Source organism: Callithrix jacchus, chromosome 13 (assembly GCF_049354715.1).
Source record: "Callithrix jacchus isolate 240 chromosome 13, calJac240_pri, whole genome shotgun sequence".
NCBI classification, from domain to species: Eukaryota; Metazoa; Chordata; class Mammalia; order Primates; family Cebidae; genus Callithrix; species Callithrix jacchus.
In genome coordinates this window covers 118,891,061-118,915,673 of record NC_133514.1, presented here as the reverse complement: position 1 = coordinate 118,915,673, position 24,613 = coordinate 118,891,061, and the positions used below count along the sequence as shown (strand labels likewise).

At 45.3% G+C, this 24,613-nt stretch overlaps 1 protein-coding gene across 9 annotated transcripts in view; it reads left to right on the top strand.

Moving 5' to 3' along the window:
• Positions 1–24,613, top strand: part of ZNF516 (zinc finger protein 516) — a 214,103-nt gene that overhangs the window by 3,519 nt on the left and 185,971 nt on the right. For 4 of the 9 annotated variants that reach the window (XM_054244329.2, XM_078348278.1, XM_008980004.5 and 1 more), the window contains exon 1: positions 217–283. The exons of 3 other annotated variants lie outside the window; for them this stretch is intronic. The gene's annotated coding sequence lies outside the window, so the exon portion shown is untranslated. Of the gene's footprint in view, positions 1–216; positions 23,453–24,613 lie in introns of those variants that run through there. 2 more of the 9 variants (XM_035271380.3, XM_078348277.1) reach the window with 2 other exon arrangements.

Below are 24,613 nucleotides of genomic sequence, written 5' to 3'. Positions count from 1 at the left end.
GGGCGGGCCGGGGGCGGGCCGGGGGCGGGGGGACTCACCTGCCCGCCCCGGGGTGGGGGCGGTGGCCGCTTGTTGCTGGGCTGCCAGGAGGAGGGCTGTGGGCGGGGCGGGAAGGGGCGGAGAAGCGCGGGGAGGGCCTGGCCCGCCGCCCCCGCCCCCCGGCGCCCGCCCCCCGCCCCCCGCCCCCGTCATGTGGAGTGGACGTCACACGCCTTCACTGTAACCCAAGAAGTGAAAGAGACGGGGACCCACAGCCCAACTTCGCACCACAACAAAGGCGGGGGTCTGTGCGGGTCGGGGGGCGGGGGCGAGCGGGGCGGGCGGTGGGAGCCGGCGGGGGCGGGAGCAGGCCCCGGAGGAGGAGAGGGGGGCTGCGGGGGGAAGGGCAGGCCGCGGGGTGGGGGAGCCAGCGGATGGGGTTGTGGAGGGCTGGGGCCAGGGCCGGGGAGGGGGGCGGGGCCGGCCCGGAACTGGGGTCTGCGCGGGGCTCCGGGCCGGGCCGGGCCGGGCGGGGGGCCTGCGCGGCGGCGTGGACCGGGCTCCCGGGGCCGAGGCGCGGCGGAGGCCAGGTAATTGGTTTCTATTTTAAACTTCACTTTGTTCTGGCGGAGGTGGGGCGGTGGGAAAGGCGTGGCCCCGAGGACGATTACATAAGTGTTCACACCTGAACAGGTCCTGCGCCCGCGAGCGGATTTGGGGTGGCAGTTGGCGGTGGGCACCCGGGCTCGGGGCGCCTTGCGGGGGTTGCTGCGTGTGGGTTTTGTGTCCTGCCTGTGTGACCTCACAGTGTCTCGGCGGTAAAGAGGCCGGGATGGCTCTGTGGACTGCTTTTCGGAAGGCCAGATGTGCCCCTGGGCCTTGGGCTTGCCTTCCAGGGGTGTCCCCGGCGTAACAAAGGACGGAGCCCTCGGACTCTCCCGTCCACTCGCTGTGCTGACTTAACCAGCAAGTCACAAAAGGAACTTTAGTGGGGAATCCTACTTACACATACAGCAGAAAGGCATTTCCCTGTCCACCTGCCATGCAGCCTCAAATCGTGATTGAAGGTGATTTGAAAGCTGAGGGATATATGTTCACCATGTGGCTGTAGAGTAAATACTATTAAGGTAATGACCGCAGGAGATGCAAGGGTGGCTAGCCTCTCGAAAGAAGCTTTCTCAGCTTATTTTTAAAAACACCCTATTAATATGATTGAAGTATTTTGGGCTAGGGATGTGTTACTTTAAAGAGCTAGGCATGCATGCTATTTGATCAGCTACTACCGTGGCAAATAAAAGGAGCTCATTTTATCGTTTGTTCCAGCTTCATTTTCACTTGCGTTCTTTGATCATGTCGTCAAGTAAGTGTTATTTATATTTACACAGATCAGCTAGAATTAAATATTCCACATAGCACTATTGTGCTGCATCTGAGAACCCCTTACCCCCTCTTAGTAAAATTGGAGCGAGAAGTCGCTCCGGAGCCTGCCATGGTGTCAGGGGTTTGAGAGTTGGATTACTTGTAGGAGGACATCTTTAGTTTCATGCAGTGACCCCCATGGCCATCTTGAATGGGCTCCGGGATGAATTGAGCTCTGTGTAAGACTCACAAGTATTTTGGAACTTGAATTTGAATTCTGATGTGTTCAGGTACAAGCATGTCTAATGTGTTTCTTAATTCATTAGTAGGGCTTTGTTTTCTTACACTTGCTAATTTGAATATACTGAAACAATCAGAGCACATTAACCTTCTAAAAAAAAATAATCCCAGTGGATCTGTAATAGAACTAACCAAGAGGGATAGAAATACCTTTCTGAAATGAAACACAACACCAAAATAGCAGGTTTAGTAGGTACAGCTTTCGACAATGCAGAGAGATGGGAGTTCTGCTTATTTTTATTTCTGAAAGCTTTTATTAGAATAATCTTTCCAAATGGCTTAATTTCCTGAAATATACTAGGTCAGGAATTTTAACCTTGAGAGATGTGTCTGCTATTAATTGTTGCCATCCTGAGAATAGATTACCTCACCAGTGTTTTCCCACTGTTATTTGTAAACAAGCTTCAGAGTCGACTCATTTAGAGATTTCATTTTTTTTCCTGGAACCTTGAAGGCCTATATTTCTAACTTTTTTTTTTTTTGTAAGATGTTGTCCCAGAGACCAAAATCGACTGAAGGGAATGAGAGAGGTCTTTGAAAACAGGTCACAATGTGAAAAGCACTTTGTCTCCACTTTCATAAATGAAACTTTTAACTCCATTTACCTAACTTCCTCCTACAAGGAGATATTTGAGTTTTATAAGTGAAGCATTTGATGTGATTAAGTTTAGCAACATACGTGAAAAAGGAAAGGAGACTTCTTTAAAGAATACTTTGAAATGAGGTATACTCCAACAGATGGTTTTCAGTCTTGCCAAATGGGGAAAAATGATAATGTGACCTAGCAATTTACTTAGAGTGTAGTCATGGATTATTCTTGAAAAACCAGTACTCAGTTTATTGGGTTGTTGTGGATTTTTAATTATCTGTTTTCCAGAATACTTATTGGTCTTATTCATAATTGAAGAGAAGGAATCTTTCAAAAAGAATTCGGTGGGAGTGGCTGTGAGTCTGACTGGAGACTGTGTTTAGAGTTTCAGCTGCATTATACCTTAATGCTGTAGAGATAGGAGGCCGAAATACAAGCCGACTGCATCGTGCAGCAGGGAGCTTGTCCAAACGTGTGCACTTTCCTGTAGAATATGCTTGTTTGAATGTTCAAGACCCGAATTATTTTGTTTTTTACTCCATTTTCAATTGAGGAGAAAAGGACATGTGTTAATTACCTAACTAAAAGTGGTATTTTGCGTATCACTAGATTTCTAACTGAAGAAAGCATTGCTATTAAATGTTCAGGAAACACGTATCAACTTTCTCTTTGGTTTTCAAGTGGCCAAATTTAACTGGAGATGTGTAACTTTCTCAGTGGCAGCCATGGATTTGATGATTAGTAATAGAACTCTAATGGAAGAAAGTTACATTGGTTTGATTGGGTATCTGCGTTATAAATGTTTGAACTTGGAGGTAACATTTTTTCTTCAAAAGCAGACATCTTTCATGCTGTAAATGTTGATACATTTTATGCTTGGATAAAGCTATTCTGACACACTCAATTAGTTCTTTCAAAAATGCATCTCTTTGCTGTCCTGACCCCTCCTCCTCAAAAGTTCTAGAAGCTGTGGGAAAAGTTCAGTTGCCTGTCTTACTGAACGTAGTCCAAGGAATACCCGTGGATTTGTTCACTGCTCGGGGAGCTGGACGGGTGCCGCACTGACTTCCTCAGCACATCCTTACTTCCCTGAATTTGCATTTGTTGCCTAACTAGCATCCCGCAAAAAGGCCTTTGCTGGCTGCCTGTGATTTGGCACCTTGGAGCTTCACTTGCAGCGTTGTTAATGGCTAAATGTGAAGGACTGATTTTATGACTGTGTTTAGCTCACAGGGCCTTGGAACCGGCCCATGCTCTGTTGTTGGGAGCTGCATCTCATTTAGATTTGCGTTTTTCAAGTGAATTGTAGGGTCAGGCTGTGCATCCCTTGTGAAGTCTTGAGTGGGTGATGGTTGGAATTCCTCTCCCTGTGTGTGAGAGGCACGGGGTGTGGTGGGGGGTGGATATGGAGGTTCTCGGAGGCAGATGGAGGTGGGGGCACAAGTCTCTGTTTGTGCAACAGCGATTATCTGGTGGTTCGGCTGTTTGGTTAGGTTCCCTTCGGGCTGGATGCTAAGTGGTGGCATGGGCCAGCAGTGTAACCGCTCCCTTCACCCTCCCCTCCTGGGGGCTCTCATCCCCAGTCTTTCCACCTGACTGGCCAAAAGTGTAGTGGCAGCAGCCTATTATCGGTTTGAATGTATCTAGGGGCCATAGGGGAGAGAGCATTTTTCAGATTCAAGTCCTGGCCTTAGTTCTCTCTGGCCCCAGTGAGTTTGGGAGTGCAGGACATTCTCTTTGATGGAGGCGTGACCTCTGCCCTCAGTGAAGACTGCCCTCCCACCCACCATTGGACAAGAACTGTTGAAATCTTAACATTTCAGGAATTCTGAAAAGTCACAAACCCATTTGAAGAAAAGAATCACATCAAATGTTTACATTTATGAATAATTAATAAAATTAATCTTATGGGAGGAAGAGGAATAAAGAAAAACTATGACTTTAGAATATCTCCTTCTGTTCTGTAAAAAGCATCTTTATTTTAGAATTAATTTTCTAACAGTGAAGAATATTTTAGGGGAATGATTTCAAAAGCTGTAAGGAAAGATGCATTCATAGGGGCTATCAGTGCATCGTTTCTGTTTGCCATTTCCAGTGTCCACTAAAGCGTGTGGAGGGTATTTTAGATGGACGGGTAAAAGCCAGCAGTTGCAACCGTCTGCTCTGCATTCCTTGCGCTCTGCATCTGGCCACACGTGACTTGAACAGCTGAAGCTTCTTTTTCCAAAGCTAGAGCCATATCGTATTTATGTCTAGCATGAGATGTTTTCCATATACATTCGAATTGTAAAGAAGTGTGATTTGTGGCTCTCAACATGCCTTAAAAGGCATTTCCAAAAAAGATCTGGCATTTAATCTTTAATTCACATGGTCCTGAAAATTACAAAGCAGGAGTAATTAGAAAGGGAGCTATTTTTAGAAAGCAAACATGTAAATATATGTTAGGTAATGACTAAAACACAAGCAGGAGAGTAGAAAAAAACTAGTTCAAAAGCAACTACAGTAGGTTTAGATACGTTTTACCGTATTTTAGCTCTGTTAATTCTGGTAGACTTACTTTGTATTCCTGTGTCCACCCTCCTACCACCTTGGTCAGGAAGTGAATAAAGTCTCTAGGAAATGTACTGGGCCAAGAAGAGATACACACTCTGCAATGGTGAAATCCAGACAGTTCCTGAACTGATTGGTGAAAATGGGATGAGAGGCGAGTGTGTCTTGTTATTTTCAGGCAGAGGGAATCTGGTGTTTTTGTTTCAAAACCAGGTAGACAGTGTTTCCCACTGCCCTGGGGAGTTGCTGGTGCCGAGCCTCTGGGATACAGCTGTCCTGTTATTTTCTTGCTTTTTTAGGAGATGCTGTGTGTAGAGGAAGATGTGGTGTTAGTTTTCAGGACATAAAGACTTAAAAATCAAAGCTCTCTATTAAAACTCTAATTTCTTGTTAATGGCTGAGAATTAAACATTTTTTAGCACTGTTAACCCTTGAAGAACTGTCAAATCCCCCGCTCTTCCCATGTGAAAGTAAAGGACCATTTGTTTAGAAATTATTTTCTTTGTTTCAGAAAAGGGCAACATGTGTCTGTCTTTGCCATATGGTACTATTTAACCTATATTGCATGAGCTGAGGAGACGCTGATCCTGGGCGTTGATTTATTTCGGCATTGGAGAATGTTCTTTGAAATTTAGGACAGTCAATGATGCATTGAAAGCTGCACAGAGAGGTTGTGTGTGGCTTTAGCAGATTCTTATTCAGTTGCTGCTTAAGGGTGTCCTGAACAAGTTTCACTTTTCTCCCCCAGACATAATTTTTGTGAGAACTAGTCTGCCATTCAGTGCTAAATGACTGTGTTAATTCAGGAAAACATAGAGTTGAACATGAGTAGTGAAGACTGGTTGCAGTGAGGCTAAGGGCTGGGTGGGTCAGAAGGAGAAGATTCACTGTTTAGTTCTAATTATTCTGGTGATTTTAACCTCGAGGAAAAAGTATGATTTTTGTCTTAAAGACTTAGCTTTTGTACCCATTCCCTTTTTAAAGACATGAATTGATGAACAAATGGGCAATCCTGTTTCAGAGCTCCACTGAACTTCTGTGGCCTGGCCTGGAGTTATCTCCAGGCAGAGCTGTGAGGTTTCCACTTGAGGCTGTTTGTTTACACATGCCGGTTTGGGCTTCTGGATACACCCGTGTTGAACTCACAGGGTGGCTCTTACGCTGTGTTGCAGGAGCTTATTAATATGGAATGCCAGGGAAGATTCCGCCTCCGTTTTTAACATAATAGCAAGTGCATCTCCAGACACCTCTCTCTTGTCGTCTCAGTCTTGTTAGCGTTAATCATGCTGTTGTCTCTATTTTAAGGAAAGAAGTAAACACATTTCCAGTCATCCACGTGTATGTCCCCTAAGCAAGGCATCTGTGGGCTGAAAGGTGGGCTGGGGCTTTGCGCCGAGAACCTTAGCGAGGAGCATGTCAGTGCGCGTTGCCTTTGGTGATGCATAATTTATATTGGCATTATCAGTGACACAGACAGAACATTTTTATGCCAGTTTGAGAAAATATCATCATTCACATTGATAATCATATTCCCACCAGATTTAGATTAATCATTTCAAAGCTTTTCATGTCTTTAGCATGACCATTAGCATAATGATGATAATTTGTTCCTTTGAGTAACACCAAGCATAATTTAAATTAACGTTATTGTGTTGAGTGCAGTGCCACCCCAGGTGTTCAAGTGGCTTTTTTCAAAAATGGCTTTTTACTTTTTAAAATAAGAGGCAAGCAAGATGATCTCATTCCTAGAACCAACTTAAAAACTAAAACACTTGCTATTAATAAATACGTGAATTCCTAATGTAAAAGTACTTGCCGTAGCAACGTAAACTTGAGGACAGTTCTGTGGAGTCACGGGATTAGTGGTTTAGTGGCAGGATTAAAATTAGCCTCAGTAAATTACCCTGGTGACAGAAAAGCAGAATCTGGTAATGGTTTTGCAGGAAGATTGGCTTATCAGCTATTTTCTAGGTTGATGAAAGATTATGGGCTGCTCCGAATTTGAACTTTAGAAAGTAAGGTTAATTTTCCTAATATTTGCATATTTTAAAGTATCTGCAGGCATTGATTAAAAAGGCAAGTTATTACAGTGAGAATTTGGAGATTTTATATGGGTGTGGGAGATGATTTACAATCCATGTTTTTTGCTTAGCTTCGAACATTAAGGAGTCCCTGAGAGTATGTGTTTTAGGCAATCCTTAAATCCTGTCTGGGGGAATGGTAGACCATGTTGGGAAGCATTTCAGGTGTTTTGGACCGTGAAACCTCCACTTAGATTCCTGCAAGGTGGTAGGTGATTAAACTGCACCTTTTTGGCCCCAGCAGGGTTAGGGTGGCTGCAGTCCCCAGCAGGGTTAGGGTGGCTGCAGTCCCCAGCAGGGTTAGGGTGGCTGCAGTCCCCAGCAGGGTTAGGGTGGCTGCAGTCCGGAGCGCGGTTGACCATTGGTAGGAGTGTTGCACCGACTCAGTGTAATGACCGTGAAGGAAAGAAAACATTTGCTTTCATGATTGTTTACATTTCTTTGCAAATTTGCCTTATTTGTATTTGGACTTGTTTTAGAAGGTTAATATTGAGAATCATGCATGTGTTATAACTGCAGGAAACTTAGAGATGGATTTTGAACGAATCCTGCCATTCTGCAGCGACTGCAAAGCAGGTTTAGTGACTGAGCCAAGGCCACAGGAATGGTACAGAACTCAAACCCAGGTGTCCTGATTCCTAGCTTACCTCCGGACACTGCTGAATGCACAGAACCGGGGGCGGGGGTGAAAGTCCACTCCGAAGAGGAACTCGGTAGGTGCGTTGTCATGCTGAGCTGGCACTGCCAAGTGTGGACTTGGCAAATACCCAGGTGTTGAGAGCATTGTGGGGAGAGCCCCCTTCAGCTTCGCTTGGATGCCTAGATCTTGCTCCACAGAGAAGAAGCATGTTGAGTAAATGTTTACATCTTTCCACGGGGATATCGCGCAAGTTGGGCACCAGACTGGTTGCTACAGTCTGAGGCTGCTGTCACATGGCAGCACTCAAGGAGGAGCGTCGAGAGTCTGGTCACCAAAGTCCAGGCAGCCGTCTGCACAGAGTCCCAGCCCCACAGTGGGTGCCAGGATACAGGTTTTCTTGTGAAACCCAATGATAATCACCAAGAGTAACATTTTTTTTTTTTTTTTTTTTTTTTTTGAGATGGAGTCTTGCTCTGTCACCAGGCACCAGGCTGGAGTGCAGTGGCATGATCTCAGCTCACTGCAACCTCCGCCTCCTGGGTTCAAGCAATTCTCCTGCCTCAGCCTCCTGAGTAGCTGGGACTACAGGCACGTACCACCACACCCAGCTAGTTTTTGTATTTTTTAGTAGAGTTGGGGTTTCACCATGTTGGCCAGGATGGTTTCGATCTCTTGACCTCGTGATCCTCCCGCCTTGGCCTCCCAAAGTGCTGGGATTACAGACGTGTGCCACCGCGCCTGGCCAACATATTTTTTATAAGAGCGTAAATACAGAATGTAAGTGACCAACGTGGGATACAGAAAATCCTAAAAGAAAAACGTCACCAAAAATCACAGGGAAGAGGGTCAGAGAAGACCAGGTCGGTCTGGATAGACTGCTGGGCTCTGAGACTCACCTGCTCAGGCCAGGAAGATGAGGTACAGGTGGGCGGCTCACAGGGGCATTTGGCACTTGTGGCTTTGCAGTGCGGTGCGGCAGACAACCCGCGCTGGACAGACGCCGATGATGGACAGAGGCCGAGAGGGAGCTTCCTGCAGGAGTGGGCAGGGAGGTGGCAGACACAGGAGTGGATCATGGCAGGTGTCCTCCTCTGAGCTCAGCTTTGGTGCAAATGGACGAGATGGCCGCTGAGAGATGGTGTCGGGGACCCCAGAGAGCTGAACCAGGGAGATGTGCCTTCTCCTCCTTCCTTTCCGACCGTGAGGTCGGCCGGTTGAACTGTGTCTGCCCTGGGTTGCTGTGGGGACTTTTGTAGATTATTCAACACCTCCTGGAGGAGTCTCCGCCCCGCCTGCCTTCTCCAGCAAAGCGGGCAGCTGGGCCTGGGAGCAGGTAGTTCTTCTTTGTTGCGTTAGAGTCACTTAAACACGGCCTTTGCATTCTCAACATGAGCATACAGAGCCAACACTCTACAATTTTTTTCTAAGGAGGAAAAACGTTTTTAAATGTAGAATTTATTTTTCCTTAAGAGGATAGTTCTGAGTACTTTTCACCGTTGCCTTGAACCTGTATCCTGGGTGATTTTGCTGCCTTTCTAGACGTTTCTGAAAATATGAGCAGTGTAAATGAAGAAATGCAAAGACTCATTTTATCAGTATGATAATTTTTGGACTTCATCCTGTCAGTTGCGGTGTGAGGACTTTTACAGGCTGGTTTGAGTGTCTGGTCATTGAAATCTGCTTCTTAGTTTGCTTGTTCCTATGTGTTTCATTCCATGAAGGGAATGAAGTATGCACGTAAGGGCACATGTTAGATCCAGACAGACGCTCCCTAACTTCCTGTGGGGCTGCCTCCCAGAATCCCATCCTAAGCTGAAAATACCGTAAGTGGGAAATGCATTTAATGCACCTCAGGCTACTGAACATGGTAGCACAGCCTCACCTACCTTACACGTGCTTGGAATGCGTAAATGTTAGCCGAGAGTTGGGAAGGAGAATCTGGCAGCCCAGGCCACCGTGACAAGCCGCGTTCACACTGGAGGCTGCTGGGCTGCCACTGCCAGGGCTGAGGAGGGAGCAGCTCGCTGCTTTTCACCCAATGCCAGTGGCTTCCTCGCCTGGTAAAGCTGAAAAAGTGTAAGTCAAGCTTGCCTAAGTTGGGCACCATCTATGGTAAACTACAAGCAAAAATAACGAGCGGGCACTGGAATAGGAGGTCGCGATATGGAAAAGCTGGGTCACGTGTAATTTTAGGATTCCCTCCGTTGGTATTTGTGAACCCAAACTTAGAATATGAGCTTCCGGTGACCAAAACAAAAAGCAAAACATGGCAGTTTATGTGTTGCAGTGACTGTCAGGTTCTCCCAGGAAGGAAGGCCTCTTCTGGCATTAGCGCCGAGGTAAACTTCTTAACGCTCACTGCAATATTGGCTGTTCTCATGCAGGCTGTGTATTTTTACGTGGACGGTGCCTTCAGGAACACTCTCAAGGCAAATGCTATTTGAGCTTTTGGAAGGTAGTTCTTTGATACAAAAAGCCAAGGGCATAAGGACGAAATAGAAGATACTGAGAGCTACTTTTTGAATCATTATGACAGTTTGATGCAAGTGATAACATTACTGTTTACCATTATATTAATAGAAATTTTATTTTCATTGCTAATGCCTTATGAACATGAGTCAAATTGGGCAAATGCCTCAATAACTAGTCCCCCAAATAGCCCACCAGGCCAGTGCTGTGGCTCACACCTGTAATCCCAGCACTTTGGGGGGCTGAGGTGGGTAGATCACGAGGTCAAGGGATTGAGACCATCCTGGCCAACATGGTGAAACCCTGTCTCGACTAAAAATAGAAAACTTTGCTGGGTGTGGTGGCACGTGCCTGTAGTTCCAGCTACTTGGGAGGGTGAGGCGGGAGAATTGCTTGAACCCAGGAGGCTGAGGTTGCAGTGAGCCGTGATCGTGCCACTACACATCAACCTGGTGACAGAATAAGACTCTGCCTCACAAAAAAAGCCCACCAATGCTCATTTCCTTTCAACAGAGATTAACTAAGTGCCTGCTATGAATGGAGCATGATTCTGAGTTCTTAGCATGTATCATTTAATATGCAGAGGTCTTAGGATCTCCAGGTAGTAACTCCCGAGGCTGCACAGGTCAGTAACTTTCTCAGGGTCCCACAGCCAGGTTATTCAGCAGCCCACCTTTTGGGCCATGCCCCCGAGTGTCCCACACTTGTCATGCTTGTTACCATGTGTGTGCGGTTCATTTCGTTTTAGTCCGAGCCATTTGGGATTGCGTAGCTTTAGAGATGGCACCTTGGGAGACCAGTGTCCCTCCACCCTTCCTCTTTCTAGATGGCTAGGGTTTCTGAAGCATTATCGAGGAGGGGCTTGGGACAGGCTGCCTGCCCCTTTAGGGTCCCCATTCTACCTGTGGACTCCTTGTGTTCTGAAAATAAGCAAAAGCTTTGAATAGTCCATCACAAATGAGAACCTTAAGAGACTGATCTAAAGAGAATTTGATGCCAAACAGTTCCTGGGGCAGCTGTAGCCATTCCATTGAGCTGGTGGGACTTGGTCCCGCCCTGCATCTGACCAGACCCAGTGAGCTTGGACCCTAGGTCGGCTCACCTGCAGTTCCCACAAAACCCAGAGGGGCTGGAGCCACACCCTACTCAGCTCAGAAACCTGGGTCTGTATTTTCAAAACTCCAGGGCAGGGGTCTGTAAACTTTTTCTCTAAAGGACCAGATAGTATTTGATAGGACCTGCCTCACAGCTTGCGAGCTGCCCAAGGCGTCATGGCAGCAAATAGATGGACTTTATTTATGGACACTTGACGTTCGAGTTCCATGCCATTTCACATGTCACAAAATACTCTTCTTTTTTTGATTTTGTTTTTAACCCCAGCCATTTAAAAATGTAAAAACCAGCCAGGTGCAGTGGCTCCTGACTGTAATCCCAGCACTTTGGGAGGTTGAGGCGGGTGGATCACTTGAAATCAGGAGTTCGAGACCAGCCTGGCCAATGTGGTGAAATCCTGTCTCTAATAAAAATGCAAAATTAGCCTAACGTGGTGGAGGGTGCCTGTAGTCCCAGCTGCTCAGGAGGCTGAGGTGGAAGAATCGCTTGAACTCGGGAGGTGGAGTTTTCAGCAAACCGAGATAGCGCCACTGCACTCCAGCCTGGGTGACAGAGTGAGACTCCATCTCAAAACACGTGTGCGTGTGTGTGTGTGTGTGTGTGTGTACACACATGCACATATATACATATACATATATGTAAAAACCAGCCTTAGCTCACTAACTGTACGAAAACAGGCGGTGGGAAGAATTTGGCCCGAGGGCCTAGAGTTTGCTAATCCAGCATTCTAGGGCAGTTCTGCCCAAGAGAAGAACCATGCACGCTATGTCACTTTACCCTTTCTAGTGATCACATCAAGAGAGGTAAAAAGAAACACATAAAATTAATGATAATGATAGTTTTCTTTATTTATATATTTATTGAGACGGAGTCTTGCTCTGTCCCCAGGCGGGAGTGCAGTGGCATGATCTCATCTCACTGCAACCTCCACCTCCAGGGTTCAAGTGATTCTTCTGCCTCAGCTTCCGGAGTAGCTGGGACCACAGGTGTGCGCTACCACACCTGGCTAATTTTTGTAGTTGTAGTAGAGATGGGGTTTCACCATGTTGGCCAGGCTGGTCTCGATCTCTTGACCTCGTGATCTGCCTGTCTGTGCATCTTCCCTCCATCTGTGGGGTGAAAGGGGAAGCCTGCCTGCCCCAGGGTTGAAGAGAGGACTGTGGCCCGGAGACACCTTTGGACAGTGGGGAGCTGGAACCCTGTGCAAAGAAAGGCTCCCTCACAGAGGAGGTAGAATTGTAGATGCGACCTGACTTGCTGGGAGAATTTTAGAAAACAGAAGGAAAACGTGATGGATTGAGTTTATTATTTTCCTGAACAATTTCTGTTGTGGCTTGCTGACAGGATGCGGCCCGTGTTCACAGCGATGTTCTGTCGTTCAGCAGCAAGAGCTGGAATGACTGTTGAGCATTTCATCTGCCCTGTGGGTCCCAAGTCAAGGCCTCTTTTATTCAAACATCCCAGAGTCATGTGACTCTTAAAATCGCACCAATGGACTTGGTGGACAGACTGAGGTATCCTGGTGACGATTTTTGTTCCAGGTCTGTTCTGAGGAGAAGGAACAAAAAGGAAAAAGGTTTCCTCTTCCACAGCGGATCTTTGTTTTTTGAGATGGAGTCTCACCCTGTCACCCAGGCTGGAGTGCAGTGGTGCGATCTCAGCTCACTGCAACCTCCCCTCCCAGGCTCAATCGATTGTCCTGCCTCAGCCTCCTGAGTCGCCGGGATTACAGGGGCACACCACCATGCCCAACTAATTTTTGTACTTTTAGTGGAGACGGGGTTTTTCCATGTTGGCTAGGGTGGTCTTGAACTCTTGACCTCATGTGATTTGCCCACCTCGGCCTCCCATAGTGCTGGGATTACAGGCATGAGCCACCATGCCTGGCCCCACAGTGGATCTCTTAAGTGAAAAGCTGCAAACTTAAGCATTTTAATAAACTGTGATACAGAGCTGGAAGTATACTGAAAGTGTATTTGAAATGCATTCATTTTTCTGCTTTGCCGGAGAAAGTTTTTCTGCTTTTGAAGTTTTGGATCATGAATGTATATGTATTCCCTATGACATCTAATAATAATCAGCCTATAAACTGTATAAGGGATTTGTTATGCCTGTTTTTTGTAGATTAAAAAATTGTTTATTTTAGAAAAGAGGTAACTGTGACATAATGGATTAGAAGTTAGTACACTTTCTGCTCTCTATCAGAGTTTACTAAAATACTTAAGTTTCGGGCTTTTCGCTTAGGAGATCCATCGGTAGAAAAGATACTGTCTCTTTCCCTTCATAATAGATCTGGAACAAGGTGTATTTCACCAGCCCTTTTTAAGTAGGTCATTTAAATATAATAATTAAAAACGGATAATCATACTGGTTCAGAAAAGCTGTTTCTCAGAAGGAAGATGAAGTACCTCAAAGCAAACCAAGCTCCTTTAAGAAGATGCTTCTGAAAGAGATGAGAATTAAATGCAGAGCAATGAGTTTGCATTCCTTCATTTCGGCGGGGTTTTTTGGGTGGTGTTTGTATCTTATACCGTGCTACTGGGGATTACAGTGAGATAGAAAGGAGCCCTTGACAGTGGGCCGCTTTGCGAGTGTTTGAGAACGTGTGGGGTGGTTTGGAAGCCAAGTAGAAGGGAAAATGTAGGGGGTTTAAAGTATAAAACTGCAAGACAATCACATTTTGTTGGTATATTTAAAAGTGCCACAAAGTTAAGCACAAAAACGTGACATTGTTTTTCCTGGACAGAACGGATCTTGTCTTTACAGGCATGCGTCTCAAGACTGCCGTCCGTTTCATTTTCAAGGTTAAGGCCGAGTTAAACTGCTTCCACATTCTGGGGCTGGGTTTTGTTCTTGGAGGTGACACTTCCGGTAACCTGTTATTCCTGCTTGTGGATCTGATGTTCAGAGCAGCAAGTTTATTATTTTCACTGAGGGTCAGTTTCCATTCTTGCTCTATTAGTCACTGAAATGCTTCTTTTGTTGGGGAATATGATATTGAAACAAACTAGAATTCTGTTTCCTGTCTTACACGTGGACTTGCAGTATCAGTGTTCAGAAAACTTACCAGACTTTGGAACGTTAGATCGACTAACATTCAGAGAGAATTACAAAGTCCAAACCGGATGGTTCAGCTGGGAGAAAAAGTACAATTTTATCTTTTTCTGTTTCAGTGACTCAGCAAAAACAGTGCTTTGGATATATGCAAATTTAGGCAAAGGAATATTTCTGCTTAAAGGGAAAATGTAGACCTTTCCTTTGAGGGCCACTGTCAGTGGATGGGCCCAAAATTCTTTTCAGAGTTTTGCAAATCCATCAGAGTCTCCACAAGTGGGGTTTCATCTGTGGGTTCTTCTCTTGAAAGTGATTTAAGCCTCCTTAGCAAGTTAACCCCCATACACCTGGGGGGGTCTCAGTGCTTGGGTTCTTTGTGTCCAGTCATGGGAATTTTATGGTGATTCAGTGCCTGTGGGTCAGCTCCTCAGGTGGGACTTCAGTATGGCAATAAATTAAGGTGTTCTGATTAAAACATCCCTTTCTTAGACAAACCACGACAGGTTTTGGAGGTTGGTAGGAAGCTGACGCAGAACTGCAAGCTTACATTTAATCACTGGGCAGAATGTCTTTCATATTCATTTGACTACTTTGTTTAATATGCTTGAAGCTGTGTGAAATTGGAGCTTAGCATGTACACACTGTCTTATTTTTAAATGAGGGGAATTACAGTATCTGAGAACAATCACGTTCCCTATCCTGCAACTCCTGGCTGTGGACTTGTGCTGGAAGTGAGTTGATCTGAACGCTGTTCTTCCGGGGAATTAATATGAAGCTACCCATTTTAATTACTGAAGCAGAATCATACATTGACAACTGGTACTCACGGTCTTAGTTTCTCTCGTGTAAGGGAATACATGTAGACAGAGTCACTTTGCTTTTAAGAGGTACACAGTGGTTTTTCCCAAGATGGTTGAATATGTAGCTCCTTGCTTGTCCTGGAGTACAAGGAGATGGCGGTTGTGGAACTCAGTGCAGGTAACTCGTGACCTGATTTTCCAACCACACATTCGTCTGGGTGATTTAGTTAGAGCCACATCATTCTCCTTGCCCACATCAAACCATTTCTTTTCAGACAATCGTACAAAGGGCATAGTTTATACACTACGAAGTCTTTATCATCTTGGCCATCAAGGTATTTACAATCAAAAGAGGAAATTGCATTTTGAGGAAGAAGAGTTAGACATTTGGCAACATGGGCGTCATTTTATTTTATGCAAGGTACTATTGAGCGCCTGCTGTGTGCCAGTCACTGTATCAGACATTTAAATACATTAGCTTGGTGAATGTGTAAGATCTTTAATATATGCATTTTAAATAATTTAAAATGGTTCAGTGTTCTGTGAGTTTTTCAACTATTTTTCTTTTTTTTTTTTGAGTAACATTTCGGTGTATTCTCTTTAGGCCATGTGTAGGGTGCTGTTGTGTGTACACACCTCAGGGATTGCCAGATGCGCAGTGCCCAGTGTGGTCAGAGCATGGACCCACTGGCGCAGATTTGGCCTGTGAGCAGCCAGCAGGAGATGCCCTGCATGCCAGCTGGTTGCTGCCCTGTGGAGCTGCCCTCTCTCTGTCTTGTCTCCTGTTGGATGTTTGGGTTGCTACCAGTCTTCTCTCAGCGTGCAGGGAACTTTCCATATATGTGACTTAAGGCACTTGTGGGGATATTTCTCTAGGATAAGTTCCCTGAGGTGGCGTTTTTGGGATGGAGGGGCGTTTTAATTGATAGATATTGCCAAATTTTACCAACAGAGATATAAAAGTACCCATTTTACAATCCCTGCAAAACTCAGTGTTTTCTCTCTGCCAGCGTTTGATATTGTCAGTCTTTTAAGTCTTGGCCAACTTGATAGAGGAAAACACCACTGCATTTTAAAAACTGTGATTACCAGCTTTTCTAATGTTTACTGCTCATTTTGTCCCTCGTAAGAATCACCTGTTACTTTGTCACATTTTCCAGTGAGTTATTTATGATTTGTTGATTTATAAGAACGTTTTGTTTATTGGGGATAATACTCTTTTACTTATGAACAAATACCTTTTGTCTATTTGTTTTTGTGTCTTTCATCATGTATATTTTCCAGATACAGAAACATCCAGGTAGCCTAATATGAGTTGTTTCTTAAAATGTGTGAAAGATTTCAGGTGTGGACTTCATTCATCTCTCACGTTTGTCTGGGTGGAGGAGAGAGCTCTGATTCCTTGCTTGGAAATTGGTCTGTTTACTTTTTCTGTCCCTGAGTAAATTTTGGACAGAAATTTTATTAGAAAATCAATCATTTTTTTTATCCATGTTAACAAATGTATTAGAGTTTGAAAACCATTATTGTATGATTCCTTTAATTTTCCTTCTGTCTGTGGCTATTAGACCTAATTCCCCCCAACCTCGGCTTTTTCCTTCTTGATTAGATCAGCTAGTTATTTATCTCATTTATTGGGGTCGTCATAGAGCCAGTTACTGATTTTGTGTATCAGTTTTACTGTATTTTTTTCTGATGTACTGTTACTGTTTAAAATTCAAATGAAAGGGTTTTTATTATATTTTTGTTACTTGCTGAATTGATTTTATTTTTAATTATTGTAGCAGGTAATTAAACTTTATTTTAGCTTTCCTGTGTGCCCTAAGTTTTGACACTGGCACTTTGAAGAGTTTGCAGTTTCACTTTGATTTCTTCTGTGTTTCAGGAGTTGTTACCGAGAGTTTAGAATTTTCCAAATAGCTGAACGTCTCGGAGTGCTGTTTTTGGTTTTGCCTGTTGTTAGTTTTTAGTGTCACGGTGCTGTATTGTGGAGCTCGTGGGACCTGCACTGTTTCTAACTTATGGAACATTTGGAGCCTTCCTTGTGGTTCATATGGAGGCATTCTATGTTCTAGTGCCAATCTAGCAAAATGGCGAAGTATGGAGTGTGGCACTTACATATTAGATAAGCCTGACTTGATTTTTCAAGCCCTCTATTTCTTATTACTTTGCTTACTTAATCCGCCATGCTTATGAGAGATTTACCAGTTCTTCCAGACCATTTTTCTGTTTATCTTTCCAGATATTCACTGTAGCTTTTCTAAATGCATTTTATTCTGTGTTTGTGCTGTTCTGTGTCACTTGACTTAAAAGTGTTGGACAATTACAGCTGGATGAGGGTTGCTTTCCTGTAATTCCAGCTTCTTGGGAGGGTGAGGCGGGAGGATTGCTTGAGCCCAGGAGTTTGAGGCCAGCCTGGGCAACATAGTAAGACCCTGTCTCAAAACAAAAACAAAAACCACCCCCGCCCCCCCAAAAAAAGTTTAGGACAATTCCATCTTCTTTGTGACTTCTCCTTTACCCTTTGTGTAACTGCCTTTTTTGACCGCACATTAAACTTTTAATGGCATTTTTATTTTCCATGTTGCTTTTGTTTGTATTTTTCTGATACATTTTTCTTTACATGTCCAGCTATTCCGAGTTCCTTAGTCATAGGTGTTTTTTATGTTTGTTTTGTTTTTTTTGCAGAGAGCAAATAGTTGATTTAATGATTTAATTTTTAGCCCTATCATGGAGTCTTCTTTGTTTTTGAGTGAGTGAGTTTACTCCATTTATATTTATTTCTGAAACTGACTTATTTGGCCTTCTTTTCTAATTAAAAAAAAAAAAAACTATTGTGCTTGCTCACTTTTTCTTTTCTATTTATTGAAATATAAATTATGTTTATTGTCCTCAATTATTAAAATCAAAAAGCATATAGAAAGCATGTAATGCTTTTGGTTCCACTAGTGGCTGTATTTATGATGTTTTTGGAAACCTGTATTTCTTAATGTATCAATAATGATATAACTGACTTCCCCTATGGGAAAGATGCAGCAGTCAGAGCACTTCCCTGACCTTCCTCCTCTCGCCCTGTCTCCCCGCGCCCCACATTGCTATTGTAACTCATTTTTGGCTGTTGTTTTAGTCTGCTAGTGTTAATTTATCCTTTTTACATGACATGGTTTTTAATTCAAGACATACAAGAATCGCATGTTTGTGTGTAGATCACAGGTTTTGGGATGTAATTCTGTTCATATTAATTTTCTTGCTTACTGGATTTAGTGATCATTGCTGGATTTTATGATTGCCTTTTCTGCTTGGGAGGCCTTCAGTTGGAGTCATCTTGTGTGACCAGGTGACCTTTCCAGGTAGCTCTTAAGGGACTCTGGTGAGGACACTGGTCTTTATGGAGGAGTTAGTCTGAGCTGGGTGAGAATCCAAGCAGCAGAAAAGTAGGTGAGAGCCTGGGAGAGCTGAGGAGATTTCATATTGCTGAAGTCAGAGGCACATGCTCGTGCGTGTGAGCGCACGTGTGCAGGTGCATATGTGTGTAGCTGTGCCTGAGTGTACATGTGTATACAGACACATGCACGTGTAAGTTTGCACACGTGTAAGTGTGCCTGTGTGGAGGTGCACGTTTGCAAGTGTGTAGTGAGCCTGTGCAAATGCACACACATGCAAGTGTGTAAGTGTGCACATGTCTGTGGGGGATGGCAGGGGCATCTGGGTGGTAGCCAAGAGCTGATGTTTGAGAGGCCGTTAAGGACCACATAGTCTTGACTGAATTGTCTTGAGGAACATGGACTCTGTTTCAAGGGCAGTGGGAAGAGATGTGTGGAGGGTCTCTCAGCCAGTCTGTGGCAGGGAGGAGGCGTCACAGGCCAGGAACACTGACAAGGGACCGGCAGGTTTCTGAAGGGGAGGTGGTTCAGGGAAGAGGATGGAGCTCTGGGCTAGATTTGTGACTGAGAAACTGGAGCACAGTGCCCTGATTTTGACAAGGTTCATGCTAAAAGGTGGAGTCTGTGAGACTTGGTCATCCACTGGGTACGTTGAGGGGGAAGGAGTGTCCAGGGCTGCTGTTGTATTCATGGGTAGGACTCTGCAGGGACGCAGTCCTAGTGGACATGACGACCTGGAGCGAGACATCCAGGATAGACACGTTGGGTGGGGCCGGAGTCGCTGATGAGCTTCCAGCTGCCATGGGTGTCTTGGGGCACCTGCATTGGATAGCGATCTTAGGGGCTGTAGCCTCCTCGGACTGGCAGCATGACTGCGAGCTGGACCTGGCTCCCAGGGGAAGGCGGCTGCACTGCTGGGATCCAGCAAGGCTCCGACTGGTGCTGGCCGAGGCCCGGCCGTCCTGTGTGGAGTGTTTCCACCAGCGGTGGCCTCTGGACACCAGATATACTGTTCATGCGGGCCCGCTGCAGGTCAGAGAACTTCTGAACTGGAAAAGGCCCCACAATTTGTCCATGGCAAATACACATTTCACAAATGGGAAAACGAGGGTCAAAGAAGATAATGACCCGTCTAAGAGGTCCACGTGTCTGGCCGGAGAAGCAAGAATTGGCTGAGGAATCACTCCGTGCCTGGGTCGCTTCCCTCCCTCGCCGGCTGTTAGAGGTGATTCAGGAGCTACAGCAATCCATTCATTCTCTCACCTCCTTCAGGACGAAAGTGAGGCGGAGAAGTCCCTGAAATAATGTGTCTTTTTTTCCGTGTGGAGGACTTGGAGGGTTTGCTCAGTATAATTATCATCTTAACGGATATGCCAGCTAGCATGCATGCTTTTAGAATTATTCCTGACAGGTTTTTCGTAATACCATTTTTATCTGTGTTTCTTATTTCTTCTGCCCAGCAGATTGGTGAGAAATACTGTAAATCATATTTTTGGCGTAGGTAAAAGAAAGTATCTGAAAGGTGTTTTTTTAAAAAAAGAAAACTGCTTAGAAAGGAGAAAGGAATGGAAAAGACATTTTAAAAATCACGTTTATTTAAGTTTTTTAAGTGCAGGGTAAGCCTTCCAGTATGTAGGGATTTATAGAAAATGACAGATAAGAAATCCTTAATGCATTAGGATAGAACTTCAGTGCTTTTGGCCAAGGGTGGTTGTAAAATGTTTGCAACAAAAATCAAATGGATTAAAATTCTCAGAATAAACCAGAGAGCACAGAGTAGGGTCCGTATGGAGTTTCTAGTCAGGAAGAAGTGGAACATTCCGGGGCTGATTTATATAAGGGCTCCTTGATCACAGCAGTGCAGCGTCCATTAAAGTTGCATCTAAAATAACTTGTTGGAATTTCTTAAGCAGTCAGTGCAAAAAGAGTAACTCTGTTACAGCATATTTATATTTGTGTTGGGTAGAAATATTCCCTTCATGGAACTTTTCTGGGTTATATAAATTGGAATCGTATCCCGACCACTTTTGATTTGTTCCAGATCTAAGTTAAAAGTTGGGGGAAAACCCCAAACAAGAGGAAACTGCACGTTGGTTGGCTCAGAGAACTCAGCAGTTAACGTGAATCGTCTCCACAAGCGGGCGGTTCCAAATCTGGGGATGTGAACATTGGCTCTCTCATCCAGAAGAATTTGTTTTTTTTTTTTTTTGAGACGGAGTTTCGCTCTTGTTACTCAGGCTGGAGTGCAATGGCGCAATCTCTGCTTACTGCAACCTCCGCCTCCTGGGTTCAGGCAATTCTCCTGCCTCAGCCTCCTGAGTAGCTGGGATTACAGGCATGCGCCACCGTGCCCAGCTAATTTTTTGTATTTTTAGTAGAGACGGGGTTTCACCATGTTGACCAGGATGGTCTCGATCTCTTGACCTCGTGATCCACCCGCCTCAGCCTCCCAAAATGCTGGGATTACAGGCTTGAGCCACCGCGCCCGGCCTGTTTTGTTTTTTTTAAAACAGTTTATGGATTCTAGTGATGACCTCTGACTTCCTTATTTGGCATAATACTGTTTCAAGAGGAACATATTTCATGCAGTTTGAACAGTAGATTATTTATTTAACAATGCCTTATAAGTATTATTTATATTTTGTAATGATTTTCAATTTTAAAGCATTTCAAATGATTTTCAGCATTTAAAACCTATACGTTTTGCTTTGTGTTAACTGTGATAAAATTCATGTTAACATACAGTTTGCCATTTTGGCTGTTTTTGGGTGTACAATTCATTGCCTGTTTTGGCTTTTAGAATTAATGAATATTAGTTGAAAGAAACGTGAGTCAAGTCTTTCTGCTTCTCTGAGTACAGGGGTTTAGGTTCCAGGACTTTCTAACGGAAGAAGATAAAAATAGAAAATGGAGGGAGGTTTGTTTTAATCCCAACATTCAATTATATTTTTAAAAATATTAAACTTTTTGGTCAGAAGACTAAAGTTACCACAATCTCTTTTATCTAAAATGTGAGTCTCTTCCCTTGCCCCAACCCCATAATTTTACTTTCTTCTTACATTGAAAGAAAGCTCTTTTATCCTGAATGCAGTAGTGGAAACTATTACTAGGTATTGGTTATTTTAATGTAGAAAGGAAAATATGTAACCTAAAATCATGAGTGCCTTCTTTTAACTGTCCATTTTGTGGAATGTATACATTCAGAGATATTTATTAAAGCTTATTTTTAAAAAGGCCTCTAAATATAAATATATAATGAGTGTGGCTTTTTTAGTAATATAAAAAATAGGACTGCACATCCTTAATAATCATATGTTTGGGGTGTAATTTTGGCCTGGTGATTTCACCACACTGCACAGTTGACTAATTGTATATTTGGTGGGAGAAGGCAAAACCTTTCCCCCAGTAAAGGGAACATTGGCACACCCTGATTTGACTACCTCGGTTATTTATATTCAGGCATCCAGAGCTAAACATGTAGAGACATCATGACTTCATTACAAAAAACAAAACTATTCAAGAGTGATCGTTCAGTGCCTTTAAAATGGGTCTGGGAAATGGGAGACACTGGAGCTCTTCAGACCTGGAGGCTCTCTCCCGGCACTGCTTTGTACCAGTGTAGTGGTTGGCGGTTCAGGACCTTCCTTTGTTGAAGGACATTTAATACACAAAACAGTGATAAATGAAGTCCTTATACCAAAGAATGTTTGAGGACTGAAAGAGGAACGAGTGGGGAAGGTGGCTCAGCATGTAAGTTATTCCTCTCAAGTGAGAATCTTCAGGGGTGTCAATCTTTTGGTTTCCCTGGGCCACGTTGGAAGAAGAGGAACTGTCTTGGGCCACACACAAAAGACACCAACATGGCTAGGGGCGGTGGCCCATGCAGGTAATCCCAGCACCTTGGGAAGCAGAGGTGGGCAGATACACTTGCGCTCAGGAGTTCGAGACCAGCCTGGCTAACATGGTGAAACCCTGTCTCTACAAAAAATACAAAAAATTGGCTGAGTGTGTTGGTACACGTCTGTGGTCCCAGCTACTTGGGAGGCTGAGGTGGGAGGATCACTTGAGCCCGGAAGGCAGAGGTTGCAGTGAGCCAAGATTTCGCTACTGTACTCTAGCCTGGGCGACAGAGTGAGACCGTGTCTCAAAAAAACAAAAACAAAACAAAAAAAACTAATGGTAGCTGATGAGCTAAAATTAAAAAAAAAAAAGCAAAAAAGACCTCATAATGTTTTAAAAGGAAAGTTTACGAATTTGCCCTGGGCTTTCGCGGGTTGGACAAGCTTGGACTTCAGATTGCCCAGACAGTGAGTGTGGCTGCCGTCGTCACTAAGCGAGCACCAGCCGGCTCCAATCATGAGTGTTGTAGGACATCGCCAATCTTAATTTTGATATCTTTAATGCCAGATAACAGAAAAAAGACATTTCTGTGTACATAGAGAGCAGAAGTTCTCGGTTTTTCAACCTTTTTGATCCCTCAGAGCCAGGGACTCTCCTGGGGTGCCTTGAGTTGCCCGAAGTGGTCAGTTTGCAGATGGGCTGGACCGGCTGGGGTGTGTGGCCGCCGCTGGCAGTCCCACAGGGCACGCGTGCTCTCCATGGGGAGGTGTGGGATACGCCGCAGCCACTCTTGCTTCGGGGCTGCCCGGCATGACCGCAGGTTAGCAGTCAGCAGACCGTGAGTTGAAGCGCCGATGTCTGTCCTTCGTTTATTACTTTATACTTCTATGTAGCTGCCCTGGGGGGATGGGGAACATCTAGTTACTTGATAACTGGACTTGAATTTATTCGGTAAAGAAAACTCAGGAATTGAATGGACTTACAGTTTGAGCAGGCCTGCAAATGCAGGAAATTGCTAAACTTCTGCTTTGAAAATGAGGCTGCTCATGTAGATTGCAACATGTTTTTGAGGCGTGGCCTCTGAGTGGGTTGGGGCTGCTGTCTTTCTCAAGATCCCAGTTAGGAAGGAGCGGTGGGGGCCCCCTCTGGTTGGGAACTCCCCCGCCCCCATCCCTTTCTCCAAAGCCTTGTCGTTGCCTCCTTGACCGAGCACTTACCTGCAGCCTCCGGGAAAGCCCAGCGCCTGTGGATACTGCAGTTCCAGTGCTGCTCCTGAGCTGCTTAACATCTGCAGGGTGAGAGAGCTCCGGGCACAGCATTTGCCCAAATCATTTCCTCTCTGGGACGAGAGACACGCAGGACTTCCTGCCCCCCCGGAGGGGCTGTGAGCTGCAGGTTCCTCGAGGCCAGGGCTCCCTGTGCCTGATTCACTTCCCAGAGGCCAGCACCTCCTGGGGTTTCCCTCTCTGGGCGCCCCTTGCCTCCCAGGGCCCTTTGCCTATACCTGGGTGGTCCCTCCCTGTGAGGCTGCAGAAGTGGGGACCTGCCCCTGAGCCTCCCCTTCCCATGTTTGCTCACGTTCACAGCCCATGGCATCAACTCCATACACTCCAGGTCTTGGTGATGTCCTGGTGAAAGGATTTCTCTGCCGGCCTGTCTCCTGTTGTCTCAGCCATGATGTCCAGCAGGGATGGCCCTCCTCCCCTGTGCATGTCCAGGGTCCCTTCTCTTCACTTTTCTAGCCCCTGCCCCAGGCGTGTGTCCCCACTAGGTGTCTTCCCTCACAGCCATCCCAGGCTTGGCGGGCAGGTGCCACCACGTCCCCTGTGCCATGCTGTCTAGATGGCACCTCTCTCCTTGACTAGATCTCCTGGAGATACATGGCCCCAGTACCTGCAGGGTGCACTTGGGTCTGGCTATGCCAGTCAAGCAGCCTCTTTGGTGTCCCTGCCATCCCACCTGACTTAGCCCTCGTGGGCCTCACTAATGCTGGTAGCCTGGCAAGCGTGCAGAGCCTCGGCCTCTGGGCCAGCATCCTGTCCATGTGGCAGTGTGGGTGCTTCATGGTGGGAGTGGGAACTGACAGAGACCTGAGTGCTGTTCTCAAGGGGCAGGAGGTCCTGAGACTCCCAAGGGACTGGCCAGGACTGTTCTTGTGCCGTGGCTGCCTGCCTGGAGCAGTGGAGAGTGCAGTGACCACCCTTGGTGGGATGGAGCTCATCTGTGAGTAGCACCCTAGGAGGAAACCCAGTAATTAGTGTCGTAAATCAAATCTCTCCCAGAGCCTGAATTAACATCGCTCCCAAGGGAACGCAGTCGTTTCCAGCATGGCTTAGACCGTGGCCCTGGGACCTTAGAAATAGGGGGAAGAAACAGTTGATCATTAGAAAACACACTGAGAGGACTGCGGGGCCTCTTTAAATTTAAAATGGTGTGTCTTGGCACAGCAGAAGTTT